Source organism: Phyllostomus discolor, chromosome 6, assembly GCF_004126475.2.
Source record: "Phyllostomus discolor isolate MPI-MPIP mPhyDis1 chromosome 6, mPhyDis1.pri.v3, whole genome shotgun sequence".
In the NCBI taxonomy this organism is placed as follows: domain Eukaryota; kingdom Metazoa; phylum Chordata; class Mammalia; order Chiroptera; family Phyllostomidae; genus Phyllostomus; species Phyllostomus discolor.
The window spans coordinates 100,427,320-100,448,112 of record NC_040908.2 but is presented as its reverse complement, the minus strand read 5'-3'; the positions used below and the strand labels follow the sequence as shown (position 1 = coordinate 100,448,112).

At 36.1% G+C, this 20,793-nt stretch overlaps 1 protein-coding gene across 1 annotated transcript in view; it reads right to left on the bottom strand.

Annotated features, from left to right (window-relative positions):
* The window catches only part of CNTN5 (contactin 5), a 1,221,314-nt gene that overhangs the window by 15,997 nt on the left and 1,184,524 nt on the right, over positions 1-20,793 (bottom strand). The window lies entirely within an intron of this gene.

Genomic DNA, 20,793 nt, shown 5'->3' with positions numbered 1-20,793 from the left:
AGATCTTATCTCTCAGAAAAAATAATATTGCATCACCATGCTCTATTAAAGTCCTCTACTTGCCTAGATGCTGACTGGAGGCACAGGGAGTGAGAAATGGGTAGAGAAGGAAGGAAGTCACAAATTGTAAGTGCAGCTTTATGAAGTAAAGACTGTAATAGCTACATTTTCTTCCTTGTACTTCTTCATATATAGCATTAAATAACTCAGGTACCTTCCTTTCTTCTGATGTTTATATATAAAGAGCTATGGGTAGGTAACTTTCTAATATATTCATTAAAGAAGGAACAAACTTTTACCCTGAGATAGACAGACTGACTGGCAGAAGTTTCTTTGGGTCTCACTCTCAGGGAGATAGTGAGTACATTTTCATTTGTATGAGATATTTACACTATGTCAGTATGGAACATCACCATTGCTAATTGTTGCTTTTGGGGAGTTGTTGAATTGGGAAAAGCATGTATATGGATACTGAATAACCAAAAGGATATGGTACATTAGTGTTCAACATCCATTTCATATTCATTCTAGTGTGTCTTCTTGTACTAAAGAAGATGGAGAAACAAAAACTATATTTCCAAGAGTCCCTTGCAGTTAGGGATTTCATTATGCTTTAGGGTCAGCCGGTCAGATGCACATGCCTGATATTTGAATGTAGAAGTGAGATGGAGGTTAAATGTCCACGGCTTCTGCTTTTCTGCAGGCAAGCATAGTAATGGAGTCATTATTTTTCCTTCTTTCCCCCTGCTGTGGCAGCATTAATGAATGACTTGCTATCTAACCATTAGCTTTATAGGAGTCAAGAAGCAGGGCACAGGACATCTATTTTGTTGGTGCAAATCACAGCAAGCATGGTGAGATTCTACAACCGACAAAAATAGCAGAAGCCTCCAGATTATAGTAGCTTCCTGAATGTAGTGCCATCCTGATCATAGTGGCTTCCAAAACATGGCAGTGGAGTGTGCTTCTGGGGTTTGTGGCTTCCTGCTTGTAGAGGACATCTGCATCTTTCTTCCCTTATGGCTTGACCCTATAGTTTGACTTTATGTAGTCATTCTTGAAAGATCACCTTTAAGTCTGTTATTTTAACTCAGTAATTTCTTAACCATTTAGCACCTATAATAAAATCTTCTTAAAGTAATTGAAGCAGTTTAGCTCTTTACCCTGTGTATATATCAGAACCCTGGGTTCTCTAGAGGATCTGTGAGATCCTCACAGATCTCTAATTTATATAGAGATCTAATTTATATATAATTCATTAGAGATATATATCTCTAATGTATTTTAAAAGGTTGCTATGATAATCAAATTCCTACTTCACATCTCTGTCTCTACACAGAGCTAACTGCCATACAGCCGAATGACTAAACTTCAGAAATTGGTTTGATTAACCTGGACTCCTCTAACACTGTCTTTTATATGATATTGGCCCCATTACTCCCAATTTTGAGAACTGACTTCTCTTGCTTGGCTTTTGAGCATATTTTTAACTAAAGAAATCTAAGTTATTTTGAAAATATAAAATAGACTGAGATGCCACTGGATGAACAAACTCTTATTTTCCCTTTCCAGTGATATATATGATTTCCAGTTCTCTGTTTCAATTTTTTTATGGGTTAATTATTTTAAATTAATGGAATATATCAATTTGAAGGAGTTGAGTTTGATTACATTAAGCAAATCACAGGTTTTGATACAAATATAAGTTTTAATACAAATTCTTGACTTCTAAATATTGAATGTTTGATATTCTGATTAATCACCAAAAAATTAAAAAGATAAAATATTTCCCAAGCAACTGATTGTGAGGGGAAAAAAACAATCCTACCATCACCAGGTAAAACTTAGAAGAAAATCTAAAAATATCCACACATCATACCTTTCTAGCATGTAAACAAAGAGGCATTTGGGGAAGCCTTCATCTGAAAGTAGGATTAGGATTGTTGGATTCTACACATTTGGTTTTTTGTTGTGTCTGTGAGCTGAAGGACTTCATTTGGAAGTAGAGTTCTCTATTCAAGGTGGCAGAGCAGGTAGCAATTACAGTCATTTCCTCCCAGGACTGTATAAAAATTGCAACTGAATTATAGAACGATCAACCTGGATAACCAACCACCTGAAGACTAGCTAACCAGAAGTCCTATAACTAAGGATATACAGAAGTCACATTGACACTGGTAGAGGGGGCAGAGAAGTGAAAAGGGCTGGATTCACAAACATGTAAGGGGTTGAGAATCCAGAGAGATATCACAGCTGCAGAGGTCTGCCCTGAGGAGCAAGGGGACTCAACTCCATGCCAGACTCCTTATCACATGTCCTGGGAAGAGGGGCCAATATAACATCTGGCTGTGAAAATCAGTGGGGTGAGTCTACCAATGTATGTGAGGCAGGAGACTGCTAGAAACCCAGACATCCTCTTAAAGGGCAAACACACAAAATGTTGCTCACAGGCACTCATCTTGGATTCTAGTGGAGGGATGGCAGCTCATAGGGAACTAGAGTCATACAGGGAGAGACTGAGTTGTGTGGCTTTGGAAAGACAGGTAGAAGGACAGTTGTCAATGTCCTTGTGTTGAGTTCCTCTCCCAAGCATCCACAAACACCATCTTTCTTGTGTTGAGCTCATCCCTCCATATGGCATTAGCCTGGGGAGCAGCACTAGGGCCACCCTGTCAACTCCCTGGGGGCCCGTCCCTCCTACCTGGTGCACACAGCTGAGGTATATGCTAGAGGCAGCAAGACTAGGCCCATAGTGCTGTTCTTGTAAGGCTCTCAAGGAAATTGTCCAACTCTGGAGGTGTCAGAGACACAGGGAGAGACTGAGTTGTGTGGCTTTGGGATTAGCGCATTTTTTCCTTTGCACACTTAATTGGGACCATCATTCCTGTACAGAGCCCACCCTCCACACAACTAAATCTTAATATATTTTAGCCTTATGAACTCTACTGACCTCATTCTGATGACTTCCTTAGACCCTGCCCTACCACAAGGTACATAGATAGGCCCAGGTGGGTGGTGGCTAGCCTTAGTGAATCCTGAGACTTTTGCTGACTGACTTCAGACCCAGCATTGACATCAAGTTTGAATATGTATCAATCTGGTGAATATTCAACCCTACATGGTGACTCACTAAGAACCTGTCTCACAAAACTAGCATACCACCAGAAGCTCTTTCAGTGACTGAGGCTAACAGGAAGTTGGCAGGTGGAAACAGATTTTGGGGTGCTTTGGGACTTTTGCTAAACTGCCCAGGCTCAGTACTAATGGAAGCTGGACTTGTTATGCAGCTAGGACCTTTCCATGTGCTCCTAAGCAGAACAGAGGCAGCCAACAATCATGGACCACTCAGTAGCTCCTAACAAGTAGCTCAAGGCAAGTCACAGGAAGCATCTGAAATTGACCTGTGTAAGTCTCTCCCAAGAGGCCACAGAATGACAAAACTGGTGGTGAACTTCAGACCACATCAGAACACAACCTGATTAGCTCCACAAGTGGCCACCAAAAAGGAAACCTGGAAGGCACCGTATACTGCAAGGACAAATTTTGCTCTGTGGAGTTAGCCTTTATACAGCAGCTCATACCCTGTGGTTGGGATCAGTGTGACAGTCAGACAGCCTGTGGGTCAACCCTACACATGGATAGGCCACCAGAAATCAAGATTCCACTACAACAAAAAGGCTAACAAAACCCACATGAGGGACACTCCTGGAACACCTTGTTCATGTGATCAGAAAGACTATACCAGTAAGCTCTACCAGATACCTACTATGTAAACTCACACTACCAAGACTGAGAGACTTAGCAGATCTACCTAATACAGAGAAAAAAGTACAGAGAAGCATCCAATATGGGGAGACAAAGAAACATGCCTGAATGAAATAATAGGAAAAATCCAGAATAAAAGAACTAAATGAAATGGAGGCAAGCACTCTACCAGATACATAATTCAAAGCAATACTTAAGGATTTTCAAGTAATTTAAGAAGAGAGTAGATGAACTTAGAAGTTCAACAAAGAGATAGTAAATATAAAAATGACATGAAAACCATGAAAATGAAGAATATAATATCTGAAATAAATAATACACTAGAAGAAATCAATAGCAGGTTATATATGCAGAGGATAACATCAGCAATTTGGAACACATGGTAGCTGAAAACACCCAAGCAGAGCAGCAAAAGGAAAAAAGAATTTAAAAAATGAGGATAATTTAAGGAACCTCTGGGACAACATGATATCTAACAACATCTGCAGTTTAGGGATACCAGACTGAGAAGAGAGAGAGCAAGGGACTGAGAACCTATTTGAAGAAATAATCACTGGAATTTCCTAACCTGGTGAAGAAAAAAGACACACAAATCTAGGAAGTGCAGAGACTCCCAAACAAGATGAACCCAAAAAGGCGCACACCAAGACATATCATAAGTAAAAGGACAAAAGTAAAAGGCAGAGAGAGAATCTAGAAGCAGTAAGAGAAAGAGAGTTAGTTACTTACAAGAGAGCTTCCATAAACGCATGACATGATTTGTCAACAGCAACATGTAAGTACAGAAAGAATTGGCATGAAATACTCAGTGATGAAAAGCAAGGACCTGAAATCAAGACTACTTAACTCTGCAAGGCTATCCATTAAAATGAAGGAGAAATAAAGAACTTTCAGACAAGTAAAGCTAAAGGAGTTCATCACTACCAAACCAGTATTACAAAAATATTAAAAGGACATGTTTAAAAAAAGAAAGACAAAAACATAAATATGAAAAATAAAGATAAATATATACCTATTAATAATCACTGCAAATGTAAATGAACTAAATGCTCCAATCAAAAGTCACAAGGTAGCTGAATGGATAAGAAAACAAGACCCACATATATGCTGTTTACAAGAGACTCACTTCAGATTGAAAGACACACACACACTGAAAGTAAAGGGATGGAAAAGATACTTCATGCAAATGGAAACAAAAAATAGCTGGAGTAGCAATTCTTATATCAGACAAAATAGACTTTAAAACAGTGGCTATAATAAGAGACAAAGAAGGACACTATATAATGATAAAGGGAAAAATCCAACAAGGAGTAACCCATGTAAACATTTATGCCCCCAACACAGGGGCCCCTAGATATATAAAGCAAATCATGATGGACATAATGGAAGACATATACAGTAACATAGTCATAAAAGGAAATTTTAATACTCCATTTACATCACTGGATTGATCTTTCAGACAGAAAATCAAGGAAACGATGGCCTTAAATTACATATTTATTAATTGAAAAATTTAATTGATACTTTATGAGCTTTTCACCTCTAAAGCATCACAATATACATTCTTTTCATGTATACATGAACTATTTTCCAGAAGAGATCACATGTTAGGCCACTCAAGAAGTCTCTTTAAATTTAAGAAGATTGAAGCATATCAAGCATCTTCTGAAACCACAATGGTATGAAACTCAAAATCAATTACAAGAAAAAAGCCCCTGAAAAACACACAAATAGATGGAGGCTAAATATCTTACTGCTAAACAATGAATGGGTTAGCAATAAGATCAAAGAAGAAATAAAAAATATTACCTTGAAACAAATGAATTGTGTCCCAACATCTATTGGGGCACAATGAAAACAATCCCAAGAGGGAAATTCATAGCAATGCAGGCCTATGTCAAGATAAAAAGAAAAAACCTCAAACAATCTCATCTTTTACCTAAATAAACTATGGGAAGAAAAACACAGCCCAAAGTGAGTAAGAGGAATGGAATACTAAAGGTCAGAATGAAAATAAATGAAATAGCATCTAAAAAAATCAATACAAAAGATCAATGAAACCAAAGCTGATTCTTTGAAAAGATGATGAAGATGAATAAACCTATATAGCCAGACTCATTGTGAAAAAGAGGGAGAACCCGAATAAATAAAATGAGAAATGAAAGGGAAGTGGCAATTGTCACCACAGAAATACAAATAATTATAAGAAAATACTATGAACAGTTATGTGCCAACAAATTAGACCATCTGGAAAAATGAATAAATTCCCAGAAACATACAATCTTCCCAGACTGAATCAAGAAAAAACAGGAAATCTGATTACATCAATTATAACCAACAAAATCAAAGCAGTAATAATAATAATAATAAAACTCCCCCAAAATGTAAGTTCTGGACAAACACAAAGCTTCACAGGTGAATTTTACCACAAATTCAAAGAACTAACACCTATCTCAAACTATTCCAATAATTTCAATTGGAGGGAAGACTCCTTAACTTATTTAACAAGGCCAGCATTACCCTGATTCCGAAACCAGATAAAGACAAAACAAAAAAGAAAATTATAGGCCAATATTCCATGATGAACATAGATAAAAATCCTCCACAAAATATTGACAAAACAAATTCAGCAATACATTAAAAAGATCATATACCATGAACAAGTGGAGTTTGTTTCTGAGATGCAGGGTTGGTTAATGACCACAAATCAATTAACATGATATAGCACAGAAACAAAATGAAGAATAAAAATCATGTGATCATATCAATAGATGCATAAAAGCACTTCACAAAATTTAGGACCCATTTATGATAAAAATAACCTTCAACAAAATGAGAATGGAGGGAACATACCTCAACATAATAAAGACCATATATGACAAACATACAGATGACATCATAATCAACAGGGGAAAACTGAAAGCATTTCCTTTAATATTGGGAACAAGACAGGGATATCCACTTTCACCTCTCTTATTCAACATAGTACTGGAAGTACCAACCATAGCAATCAGACAGGAAAATTAAAAGGCTAAATTGGAAAGAGAAAAATAAAACTGCCATTATTTGCAGATGATATGGTACTATATAGAAAGAATCTAAAGATTTCACCAAAGACCTACTAGAACTGATAAATGAATTTAGCAAAGCTGCAGGATAAAAAATAAATATTCAGAAACAAGTTGCATTTTTTATGCACAAATAATAAACTATCAGAAAGAGAAACTAAGATAATAATCCTATTTATAGTGGCATCTAAAAACTAAAATAACTAGTAGTGAATTTAAACAAGCAGATAAAAAACCTGTACCCAGAAAATTATAAGACACTGAAGAAAAGCACACAGAGAAAACACAAATAAATAAAAGCATACACTGTTCTCATGGATAGGAAGAATTAACATAATTAAAATATCCATACTACCCAATAACGTCTATAGATTCAACACAATTTCCCTCAAAATCCCAATGGCATTTTTCACAAAACTAGAATAAATAACCTCCCAAATGTATATGGAACCACAAAAGGCCCCTAATGGTCAGTCCAATCTTGAGAAAGAACAGAGTTAGAGGTGTCACGCTACCTGATATGAAAGTATACTTCAAGGCTATATAGGATTCCAGCAATGTGGTACTGGCATAAAAATTAACATGTAGTTCAGTGGAACAGAATAGAGACCAGAACTAACCCAATTTCTGTGTGGTCAATTCATATATGACAAAGGCATTAAGAATATAAAATGGGATAAATACAGTCTACTTAATAGATGCTGTTGGGAAAACTGGACAGATACAAGAGATACATGCAAATACAAAACTAGACCACCCTTTTATGCCATATACAAGAATAAATTCAAAATAGATTAAAATATTAAATGTAAGATTTGAAACCCTAAAACTCTTATAAGCAAACATAGGCAGTAAATTTTTACATTTTCATTTCTTTTGGCAATATTCTTTTCTGATATTTTTCCTTGTATAAGAGAAAACAAAAAAAAACAAACAAACAGGATGACATCAAACTAAAAATTTTTTCCACAGCAAAAGAGACCATCAACAAAATGAAAAGACAATCTACTGAATAAGACAACATATTCACCAGTGATATACATGATAAAAGGTTGATATAAAAAATTTATAAAGAACTCAGACAACTCAACATTCAAAAGGAAATAATCCAATTAAAAAGTGGCAGAGGTCCTGAATAGACACTTCTTCAAAGAAGACGTACAGCTGGCCCATAAACATATGAAATGATGCTCAATGATGCAAATCACCAGATAGATGCAAATGAAAACCACATGAGATATGACTTCACAATTGACAGAATGACTATCATTGATAAATCAACAAACCAGTGTTGGCAAGCATGTTAAGAAAAGGGAACCTTCAAGCACTGTTGGTGGAAATGCAGATTGGTACAGCCACTGTGGGAATAATATGGAGGTTCTACAAAAAACATTTAAAAAGTGGAATTACTTTATGAGCCAGTGATTTCACTCCTGAGTATATATCCAAAGAAACCCAAAACACTTATTTAAAAGAATATATTTATCTCTTTGTTTATTGCAGTGTTATTTACAATAGCCAAGCTATGGAAGCAATTCAAGTGTTCATCAACAGACAAATGGATAAAAAAGTGGTGGTGCATAAGTACAAAGGAATATTACTTGGTCATAAAAATGGATGAAATCATACCATTTACAACAACATGGATAGACTTAGAGGTCATTGTGTTAAATAAAATAAATCACAGAAAAAATACCATATCATTTCATTTATATGTACAATCTAAAAACCAAAATAAACCAACAAAATTTAAAAAAGACATAGATACAGAGAATAGACTGGTGGTTGTTAGACTGGGGGGGTGTTGCAGAAGAAGGGTAAGAAAGGTGAAGGTATCGAGAAATACAAATTGGCGGTTACAAAACAGTCATGGGGATGTAAAGTACAGCAGAAGGAATGGAGTCAATAAGAGTGTAATAACTATGTGTGGTGCCAGGTGGGTACTAGAAATATCAGGGGATCATTTTGTAAAGTATTTGATTGTCTAACCACTATCCTGTGCACCTGAAACTAATACACCATGATATCTAATGTAAACTGTAATTGAAAAAGTAAAACTTAATGAAAAGAAGTTGTTACTTTCACAATGAAATAATAATTACTTGCTGTTTTTATTTTTTTTATTTTACTTTGATAGAGGATTAAAACAGAAAAAACATATTTGGAATTTAACATAATGCTTCTTCAGTGATTCTTCAATTGTTATTGAGGTAATACCAATTCATAAGTCATGCATACCTTCTAAAGTTGTAATTCTTCATTTAAATTTTCCCCCTTATTCAATGTCTATCCTAACCCATAAACTTTGAACTCTATATGAGATTGGTTGAATTGAAGTTAAAAACTTTTTAAAAAATACAAGTATCTAAAACTAGACATGTAGATACTATCTTATCACCCTCATACAATTGTTTTTGTGTATATCCTTTCTTATATTTTGATTACATATGTTTAATATGATGTGCCTGTAATTTTGTTCTCCAATATTATAGTTATATTCAGTACATAAATATTTTCTCTTTTTAAAAACAATGTTGTATTATATGCCTGTGCACTATGTGTTATTTAACCATTGTCTTATTGTGAAACATTTGGGTAGCTTCTAACTTTTTCTCTTTTAATTACAATGTTGACATATTATCTTCATGTATATCATTTTCCACATATTGGGTTAATTCCCCTATATAGAATCCCAGACAGGAAATTATGGAATCTACAATTATAAATTTTTATACTTTTTGATACAAAAATGACACAGTGGTTTTAAATACTTGGTACTGCTTGCAACTTTAATACCCTACAAAAGTGTATGAGTCTAAGAGTTATCCCATACTATTTTAAGCTCTAGGCAGATCATGGATTTAGAGCCAAAAAATCTATATTTTAATCTTAGTTTTCATATCTGTAAGCGGTATATACAACGGAACAAGTTACTTAACCACTGAATCATTATATGCTTGTTTATAAAACAGGTAAAATACTACTTATCTAAATTTTATAAATATTTTTAGACAACTGCCCTATTGTCCCTCAACTACTTGAACTATTCTATTTCTAGATGTTTTAATATTTCTGATTTTGTCATTTAGCCTATTACTTTCCTTTTTTTGCTGCCCTTCATAGTGTTTTTATTTCTGATTTTATCTTTTAAAATTGTTTTTATTTAAACTACAATGATATAATGATATGTGATATTATTAGTGGCAGGAGGAAGTATGACTTTGGAGTCAGTGAACACACCTAAGAGTGTAGATTTATACCTACATCTTCAGGATGGCTCTTCTTAGTTATTCTATTTTTCCAAATTTGATTTTCAATAATAATAATAGTAATAATAACTATGTAGATAGTATATTTAATTATCTGGTACGATGATTCTAAGGTATTCATGTCTCACACAATCCAGTTCCCTTACAGGAAGCTACAAGATCTAAAGTCCATGACTGATGCAACATGCAGCTGATGGTTTCTGGATGAGTGGTGAACTTTCCCCTACTTCTGTCTTCATTTAGTAAGGGGAGTTCACAGCTTCTATCCTATGACTGAATGAAGACAGAGAAATAGGGGAAATTCCAAATATATAGAATTCTTTCTAATATTTTATCTTCTATCCATTTTTTGTTACCTGTCATGTTTTAAAAATACAATTAATAGCTTCTGTATTCATTTATTCCTATATTTTCTCATTCAATATTGTACTCCTGAATTTAAGAACACAGTTATATTTTCTGCTGTTATTTATGTTGCAAAAAAGAAGTCTGATTTTTGTACCATTGAAAGTTCTTAAAAATTATTAATTGAATTATTCATTCAAAAATGAATAATTTTTGAATATGTAATAATCCTTGAATAATTCTTGAATATGTATTATATGCTAAACCATATGCCCACAGGCAATTGGGGATTAATGATGAGTCAAAGAAGACATAGTACAGGCAGGACATGGTGGCGTTCTGGGCAGTGACACAATCTGTGCAATGTACTACAATGGTGGTTACATGTCACTATATATTTGTCAAAACTAGACTGTACAACACCAAAAGTGAGTCCTAATTGAAACTCTGGACTTTGGTCAGTTGAGGTTCATTGACTATAACAAATGTACCACCCTGGTGGGCTATGTAGATAGTAGGGGAGATGACATGGGGGTCGGGGGGGCGGGATATGGCAGAACTCTCTCTAGCTTTTGCTCACTTTTTTCTGTGTACCTAAAACGGCTGTTAAAAAGTTTATTAATTAAAAAACATAATAGCCAAAATAGCCACTGAATGAAAAACTGCACAAATGTGAAATTGAGGTTCTGACAAACTACCTATTGCTAGATATCTGCAATGTAGGACGGGACTCAGTGCAGAGCAGCTGGTCAGGGACAACAGCTTCACTAAGACAGAAACATTGAACTTTGACGGAGAGAGGAGTAGGAGCTAGGTGGGCAAAGAGGGAGGGAAGGCAGGGGAGCAGTGTGTGCAGTCTGAGGGGAGAACAGGGTGCATGCAGGCCTGAGGAGGGTCCAGTTAGCCTTGTGTGGAGGCTGAGGGTGAGGATGCCTCCGTTTGAAACTGGAGACCAAGGACAGAGTGAGATCCTTTGGTGGGAATATACATGGAACATGGTCAAGTTTGTGTTTTGAAAAAAATCACTCAGCAGTTGAAAGTTTGTTTTAAAAGTATATGTCTAATCACTGCTTTGCTAAAAAGCCTCCATATTGCACTTAAAATCAGTCCCCAACATTTCACCATGGCTTACAAGGCCCTACCTGAGACGGCCTCTGAGCACCCCTCCGGCCTCTCAACTTTTATCCCATTGCACTTTAGTCACCATCTTCCAGCAAAACAGGCCTCAGACTCATTCAGATCCCCAATTCAGAGCTTTTGCATTTCTGATGTCTGGGGGCTTCTTTTCTCCAAATGGCTATTTCCTTTTCAGCCAAGTTTCAGCTTCACCAAGAAGCCTCATTTGGCCACTTCTCTAAAGAAACCATCCCTCCCTTAGTCACTCTTTTTACATTATTCTGAGTTTTATTGTTATTATTACTTGTAGTTATCACTATATGAAAATACTCTAATTTATCTGTTTAATTGTTTATGTTGGCACCTAGAGGCACTCTGTAATTCGTTTTAGTGAATAAATGGTTGCAATATGGAGAAGAGATTGGAAAGGGACTGGAGCAGATGTGAAGAGCAGCTAGGAGGCATGGCCGGAGGCTACGTAAGAAGCCTGAACGGGGTTAGAGTGGTGGACATGGAGACAGGTCTGGAGCCAAGTATTTACAAAATACCATCAACAGACTTTGGTGACAAATTAGTGTGGGCATGACAAAGAAGGGGTTGTTAGATTTCATATTTCCTGAAACTCTGGGATTTCTCTACTTTAAAGGCAAGGATTTTTGTTGTTACTTTCACTTGCTGGACTTTTGTTTTTTACTTTAAATTGTTGTTGTTGTTATTGCTTTTGCTCCAAGTATTCTGTTGTCTTGGCAGATATCTACTGTTTATGGGTCAAAATTTTTTTTCGTCTTTCATGTCTGCCATCTTCTTTCTCACCTTAAAATGAAACTTCCTTATTCATTTACTTTGCATTCTCAGATTACTTCCCAAGTTTGTGCTCAGAAGCACTGGTTTAAATATTTAGTAGTATAAAATTTGCATTTCATTGCTTCTAATGAATATTTTATTTTAGTTACTTTGGTTTTGATTTTATTGCATTCTCTTCACATCTTAGATCTCTCTTTAAATATAGAAGAAATAGTCTCCCTTTTTCTTATTGATATTTAGAATAATATGTTTAAAATTTTTCTTTTGATTTATAATAAAATTATATGAAAAGATATTCATACTGAGCCTTTTGCATCCTTCCTTTAGAGAGTTTTCTTCTGTTTAATCATTCTTGGATCTTACCTAACTGATTTTTTAAGTGTTCTAAGAAAGACTGAATGTTTATTTGAAAGGTGAGACAACCATCGCTAGACTGTATTTTCTAGACCAGAGGCCTATGCTGTGCAGGTAGACACCAAGTTGTTAGTGCAAACCTCTATTAGTATTCTCTAAACAACACAAAGAAATCTATCCATGCCTGAGGTGAGAGACAAAGATTCATGGGTGACTTCAGTTTGTTTCATTGAAGAAAAAGATAAAGGAGAAGGAGGCCAGAGGCTATTTCATTGTTTGCTTTAAACTAGAAGATGGGATTTTGAGGCTGAGGCACTGTATAACGTCGAAAGGAAAGAAAAACCTAGAAAATATTACTAATACATTTGTTTCATATCCCTCATTGTGATTGCAATAAGGATTCTGTGTTTTCTCATGGTTTCATGGTTACATTAAGGGAAATTAAGAAAAACTTGTTTATGTGCTTCCATTCAACTCATTGGCATTCCTAAATTCATAAGTTGTAACTAATATAAACCAAAGAAGCAGTCTTGAAGCAGACATTTCATTACTAGCTTACTTTCTCTAGTAATTCCTCACCTTCATATAAAGTTTGAATCACTATGACCTTTTCTCTAATAATGCCTAAATTGCTTTTTACATTACTCGTTTCTTACGTACATCTAAGTTCAGCTGTGCCGTTCTACTGAGAGTTTCAAAATCCTATGTATAGGGAGCACATTTCCCATGGAAGATAAATTTGTTTTGGTCAGGAAAGTCTCTGCTAGCCTCAATTAAGTTAATCTCCAGTTTTCTAATCTCCTGAGATTAACAATAGGTATAGTTATTAAATTGGCTATTCACAATCAATATTCTGAGATATACTGGCAGTCAGTATTATTAGATTGCATGCGTATTAGTCATTTTGTGCCCAGAGGTAATTTTACTATAGAGGATTAAATTTAATGAATCAAATAAGATAAATAAACAATGCTTAGTTAAACTTTTGAATATTTATGAGACAGTTCAAAAGTGATTAAAGGATATGAGGTGAGAAAGTTAAAATGAAGCAGGAACATAATAATGAATATAATTTACTGGATGAATTTGTATTTGTTTTTCCTAGAAGCTGTCATTACTATCTAAATAAAATATACTAAAGAAGATAGTAAATATACATATAAGTTGGCTATAAATATAATTGAATTTATTCTTGATACATGTAGTTTAATGTAGGTCTTCTTACAAATGTTAGTTCTCTTCCCTTCTTTCTCATTACTCAAATGATCTCAAATGCAGCATATTGAATAGATAAAATTCTTGGACTATTTTATTCTAACAAAGATACTTAAATGTGTTTGGCAAGATGAGCTGTAAACATAATAGCCTCTTAATACATACTAATCAAATAAAATAATAAAATTTTGATATGAAAGTTAACACTTTTCAGTGGAAGAACATTAATCTTTAAAAAGTCATTATGTACTTAACTACTTTACATGGTTTACACCATATAGGAATGGAGTTCTGAAGATGTATAGTTTTCATGTACAATACATATTAGAAAAGACAAAAGGCCAAAAATCAGTAATATGTCCATCTTAAGGAATTTGAAAATAAACAGTACATTTTAAACCCAAATAAACTAGAAAGAAGTATATAATAAAAAAAAGTAGGGACAATATTTAGTAAATTGAAAGAATAATGAAATAAAGAAAAAGAATAGAGCCAAAATTAATTCTTTGAAAGACCAAAAAAATTGTACAGCTCTTTTGATCAAAAGTGATTAAAAAGAGAGAGAGAATGGAGAGGGAGAAGGAAAGAAAATACAGGCTATTCACAGGAAGAAAATAATACCACAGATTTTAGAGAGAGTGAAATGACAGTGATAGAAATGGCGGCTGGGTAAAGCAGTCATGCAAATCCTGCCCGAGGTGAGAATTAAAAAACCTTGGAGAGCATCCAAAGGCAGACAGAAGCTGGAGGAGAATTTACTCTTGACAAGCTGAAACAGTAACAAGGAAGTTTGTGGCAGTTTTGTTTGAGAACCCATGACAACCTTGCCAGGAGCCTGCAGCCTTGCCAGCAGAAATAGCAAAGGTTGGAGTTTAGTGTAAGAAGTAGCAGCTGGAAACCTCAGAGAGAAATTCAAAAAGTAACAGAGCTGTAAAAAGGGTAAGACCCCAAATCTGAGTACAAACTCTGTTCATATTCTTGGGCGAATGGTAAAGCATGCTTGCTCAGGGAAAATCACTAGGACCAGGTAAAAATGTAGGCAGCGACCAAAAGAAATCTGTCCTTAAAAGAGCTGCATTTAGTGGGATTTTTGAGTTTGCTGCCTTTTAAACTCAATGCATTCTTCAACATGCATCTTCTCAGGAAGCAGAAAAGTGGCAATGTAATGGGGTGCAGGGCAAGAGTTCCCTGAAAACAAGAGAACAGCTCTCACAATCCTTGACTGGGGAAGCAGGAAGGGGATGATAGAGTTTAAGATACTTTGTTTAACAATGGCAAGTTAATAACCGTGTCCTCCTCAAGGGAAGAGGGCTGCTGCCCAGGGTGAACTGTGCACGTGATTTGAGAACTCTCAGGGAATCCAGACATAGCGGAGGTGGGGGAGGGGAGAGCTTATATACCACCCGTGTGAAAGGAGGGGTCGGTGATGCCCGCCCCAGATGTCCATGCATCGATGGGAACTTTAGCCCTGACTAAAAATGGAAGCAGAATGAAGGTAAAATACATGAAGGAACTGCCAGACACTTTAACACATTATAGGAAGGGCAAGATATGAGGTCACACAGGAAGTGCTGCTGCTAGCATTTAAATGAGGGCAGGCTGAATGAGAAGTCTGCCACAAGGTCTGGAGTAAAAGAAGGGAAAGAGCCATGCAGTCTGGAGTAAGAGAGAGGAGGTCTGAAAGCCAGAAGTCTAGCGAGTCACTGCAGTTGGTGGTGGTGCGGTGGGGGACCTGCTGACCCACCCAGATTTGAATTGCCTGGAGAAGGCAGCCGCAGAGCTGATGGAGCTGTAGGAGACCTGCCTACCCACCTAGATTTGTGAGAAATGCTTGGAGCTGACCATCACCAGGAATGGTGATCTTCAGACTTCTGCTTTTCTGAAATATGGCATCTCTGACTGACATGTTCTGAAACTGGCCTGGTTCGACAAAGGGAGGCAGGACTATGTGTTTTGGGGTACTTTTAAAGGGTGTGGGACTTAATGGCAGAAATCTGCCATTGTTCTAAATCTGTATAACCTTTAAATAAATGACCTCTTTCCTTTTTCACTAGACTCTGGCACTGGGAGTCATGCTTCTTGGTGGTGGGCAAATGAACCCCACAGCTATTCCAGAACAGCACTGGCAGGGTTCTGTAACAGCCATATTGTAAAGCACATAGTTTAGAGATTTATTACGAAATATGTTGGATGAAATGATGTAATGGCTGAGACTACATCAAAAACACAGGAGGATTAAGAAAAGTTATATACAAAACAGATTATTAGTATACTTTTCTGTGTATTTCACAATATGACGTTAAAAAACAAAATATAAATTAAGAACAAAGACTACAGTTACAAAAAAATAAAAAATAGAGATAAATCAAAGATATGCAACATCTATGTTGACAAAGATCAAAGAAAACTTAAAAAAGCAGAGGTCTATGCAAGATAATAAATTAAGAGATTTAATATTTCAAGTGGAAATTTTCCCCAAATTGTTCTATATTCAAGTCTATTCATAATAGACCCAAACTGGAAATAACTCTCATGTCTGTCTTTGGTAGAATGACAAATAAATTGTGGGATATTCATATAATGCTATATAGGAGAAAGCATATAACAGTATGAATGAACCTTGGCAATATAATGTTGTATGAAAACATGCCATAAAAGTCCTGAATGGTTCCTAAAATTAGCAAAACCAATCCAAAGTCAAGATACCTTTTGGGGGAGGTAAGAATAGAGTTAGTGACTGTAGAGACCCCAGGTGGGTCTCTAGTTTTTAGTGATGTTTTGTCACATGACCTGAATTGCAGTTACATGGGTATGCTTATTTCACAGTAATCCATTGAGCTGTACATTTATGATTTGTGGACATGTGGACTTAAAAACATCTTGGTCATTTGAAAATAAGGTATCAGTCATTTAGTAATAAGCAATTAGTCAATTAGTAATTGGCATTTTTATAAAGTATGACTTTTGTAAAGCTACCTTTTTCTTTTTTGAATTTAAACGCTTTGATAAAATTTCTCTACTTGTTAGTATAATAAACCAGCCCATATCAATATCTATCTGTTCAACACTAATTGAATTAGTCTCTTTATGCCAGGGGTACACTTTCAGTTGCTTAACGTATAAACCCAGCTTTCAAAAGGAAAAAGATTTTATTGTAATTAGGTAATTCTCAAATGGGTCAGTCTAACATAATGTTAACAAAATGTTCCAAGTATTTATAAAATTAAATGAGTTGTCTAAATTTGTGATTTCATTTTTGCATGGATGCTCTGTGTGTAGAAGTGTACATTGTGTAATTGAGAGTGAGCCTGTAGAAGGACACATGATGAGCTCAGGATAACTAAATTTAGGAATGAGAAAATCTCCACTTAGAGGTGGTGCCATAAATTCACATTAGTGTTAGGAGTGGAAAAAAAATGGAGCTTCCAGTCAAGATGGAGGCATAGGTAGACATTCCTTGCCTCATTACACAAAGAACACAACTGACTTAAAAATGAAAAACACCCAGAACTGCCAGAAAATCACTCCCAAACACCCACAATTGTATGGAAGTCTGGCAACCAATGATTTCAAGAAGCTATAGTCATCCAGATGAGTAGGAGGGGCGGAGAGGGGAGTCAGGGTGGAGAAGACTTGGTGTGGATGCAGTGAGCCAGGAGAGGAGAGACGGAGAAGTGGCAAGGGGGTGGTGGTCGGTGGAACGGGCACCCCCACATTCGTGTGTGCTGGATAAAAATCAGGGAGGGCATTTTGAGGGAGAGAGACCAGCCTAGGGCTCCAGCGCGGAAAAAATTAAGCTGCATAACTTCTGGCTTTAAACCCAGTGAGACACTGGGACAGTGTAAGAAATCGCCAGTACAAATGCAAACCCACTCACCCTGGGAACCACAACCAGGATAGCAGCTGGAGGGGTGCCAATCACATATGGGAAGTGGGTGAAGTGACTGGAAATGGAGCCAGGGCCAGCAAGCCCCCTAGAAGTCAGCCAGCAGTGGCATTGTATCCTCTTTGACCTCTACCCTACACATAGAGCCATGTTGTGCTACCCTGGTGAATACCCAAGGCTCTGTCACCCCATATGATTTAACAGGTATGCTACAATGGAATCAAAGTGGCTTTACCTAGTACTCAGACATGCGGAGGCTGCCAAAATCAGGAGACAAGGAAATGTGGCCCATATGAAGAACCCCAGAAAAAGAACTAAGTGATAGCCAACCTATCAGATGCAGAGTGCAAAACACTGGTGGTCAGAGTGCTCAAAGATCTCTTTGAATACAGCAAAAGCATAAAGGAAATGAAGGCTTTATTTAAGGGAAATAAAGAAAAATCTACATAAAACCAACAGTGAAAGGAAGAAGCTGGAATTCAAACCAATGATTTGCAATATAAGGAAGAAATAAACATTCAACCACAACAAAATGAAGAAACAAAAATCCAGAAAAATGAGAATAGTTTAAAGGGGACCCTGGCACATCTCCAAAAGGGCCAACATCTGAATCATAGGGCTGCCAGAAGAGAGGGAGGCCAAAAAATGAAAGCTTGTTTGAAAATATAATGAAAGAAAACTTCCCTAATTTAGCAAAGGAAATAGACATAGAAGTCCAGGAAGCACAGAAAGATTCAAACAAGTTGGACCCAAAGAGGTCCACACCAAGACACATCATAATTAAAATGCAGAAAGTTAAAGATGAAGAGAGAATCTTAAAAGCAGCAAGAGGAAGGCAGAGAGTTTCCTACAAAGGAGTGCTCATAAGACTATCAGCTGATTTCTCAAAGGAAACTTTTCAGGCAAGAAGGGAATGGCAAGAATTATTCTGAGTGATGAAAAGCAAGGACCTACAACCGAGATTACTGGCAAAAGTAATCTTGCCAGTAATGGATTTGTCTATCCAGCAAAGCTATCATTTAGAATGGAAGGGCAGATAAAGTGCTTTCCAGACAAGGTAAAACTAAAGGAGTTCATCATCAACAAGCCCTTATTATATGAAATGTTAGAGGGTCTTATTTAAGACAAAGAGGAAGACCAAAACTATGAACAATAAAGTGACAGCAAACTCACAAACAGCAACAGCTGAATCTAAAAACAAAAACAAACTAAGTAAACAACTAGAATAGGAATAGAATCATAAATATGGAGATCATTTGGAGGGTTATTAGCTGGAGGGAAAGTGGGGAGAATGGGGAAAAATATAGGGTTTTAGCAGCATAATTTGTAGGCACAAAATAGGGAAAGTTAAGAACAGTGTAGGAGAAGCCAAAGAACTTAGATGCATAACCCATGGACATGAACTAAGTGGGGCTGGGGGGAGAATCGCTGGAGGGAAAGGGGGGACTAGGCAGAGAGGGGCAAAGGGGGAAAAATGGGGACAACTGTAATAGCATAATCAATCAAATATACTTTAAAAATGTTGATCACAAACGTAAGGTGTTGAGATTCTGCTTTCCTAGTAGATGACGTTGTTGGTGCAGAGCCACAGGAGGCAGCAAGATGATAGATACTGTGAAAACACGGCAGGGAAGAGAAGTATAGGTAGGATTGTTAGGTTGGAGAAAAAAGAATAAAAAATAGAAAATGCTTCTGAATATAAGAGGTATACCCTTTGGTTCTTTATGTGGATAAAACAATATTCAGGCAAATATTCTAACATTTTTGAAAAAAATTGTTCATCTACAGTTTTGATAAGGAAACATCTGAGAAGTGGTTTGGGTTAGAACATTTCCTCAATGAAGCAACGTATCTAGAAGCAAATGAGAGAGACACAGTAAACTGAATAATTAATTGCTTTCTAAAAGAACTCTACAGAGTTGCCTTTCAATAGCACAGGGGAAGGAACAAATTAAAAACCAGAAATGTTACTTTAATTTCCGGCTAATTTTTGAAACACATAAATAGGTTGTTAGCCTCCCAATCTATGAAAATGTCCTGAAAAGAAAATCTAATAAGGGGGCATGAAAGTTATTTGATTTAAATCAGAGTCCACAGAATTTCAGAAAAGGAAGAGTAAAATTAATATCTTATTTTGTTTTTACTATTTATTTTTTATATTCTTATTTCATATAGTCATAATAACAAAGCTAAAGAGAATCTGTAAAACAGCTGCCACCCACACAGCATAGGGAAAATAGCCTTTACTTTAGCTCCTAGGTGACTGGCTCAATTTTAGCTTCTTTTCCTCCTTTAATTTCTATCTGAAACTTCATTTTCACACACACACACACACACACACACACACCTTCCAACTCCCTGATATACATATTAAGTTCAGTCAGCTTAGTCTGAGTTAATGTCAGCCATCAGTGTGCTTCACTTGTTTTTATCTCTTGCTCTGGTGATTAGAGTAAAATCCAAAAAAGCAAATAACAAACAAACAAACAAAAAACACAAAAGAACCTACCTCTCATCTCCCTTTAAAATATCTCCTCTACAACTTATTTTATAGAGCAAAAAACACTTAGTGTCTTTTTTAGTGCAATCAATACATGGAAATGGCTTGTCTGACATGTCTGCAATGAACTTCTGAGTTGCATACCCTCTGAAGGTCTAAAATAAACACACACAAGTCTTGAACATAGCCCAAGAAAAGGAGACGCTAGGAGTGCCTTTAGTGAGAATTATATAATAGTACAAGTTGTTTTGTTTTATGTTCCTCTTAATAATAAACACAAAAAAATTCGAATTGAAATTAGGACACTGTGCACTTTGCCTTTGCTACAAAAATACATTGTTTATTGTTGCTTATTGTTGAAATTATTTCAGCCATTAAACATAGAATGTTAATAATACTCTTACGAAGGGCCATGAAATACATAAGCTCCATTAATTTGGTTATCATGGGGATTTGTTTTATAGGTAGACT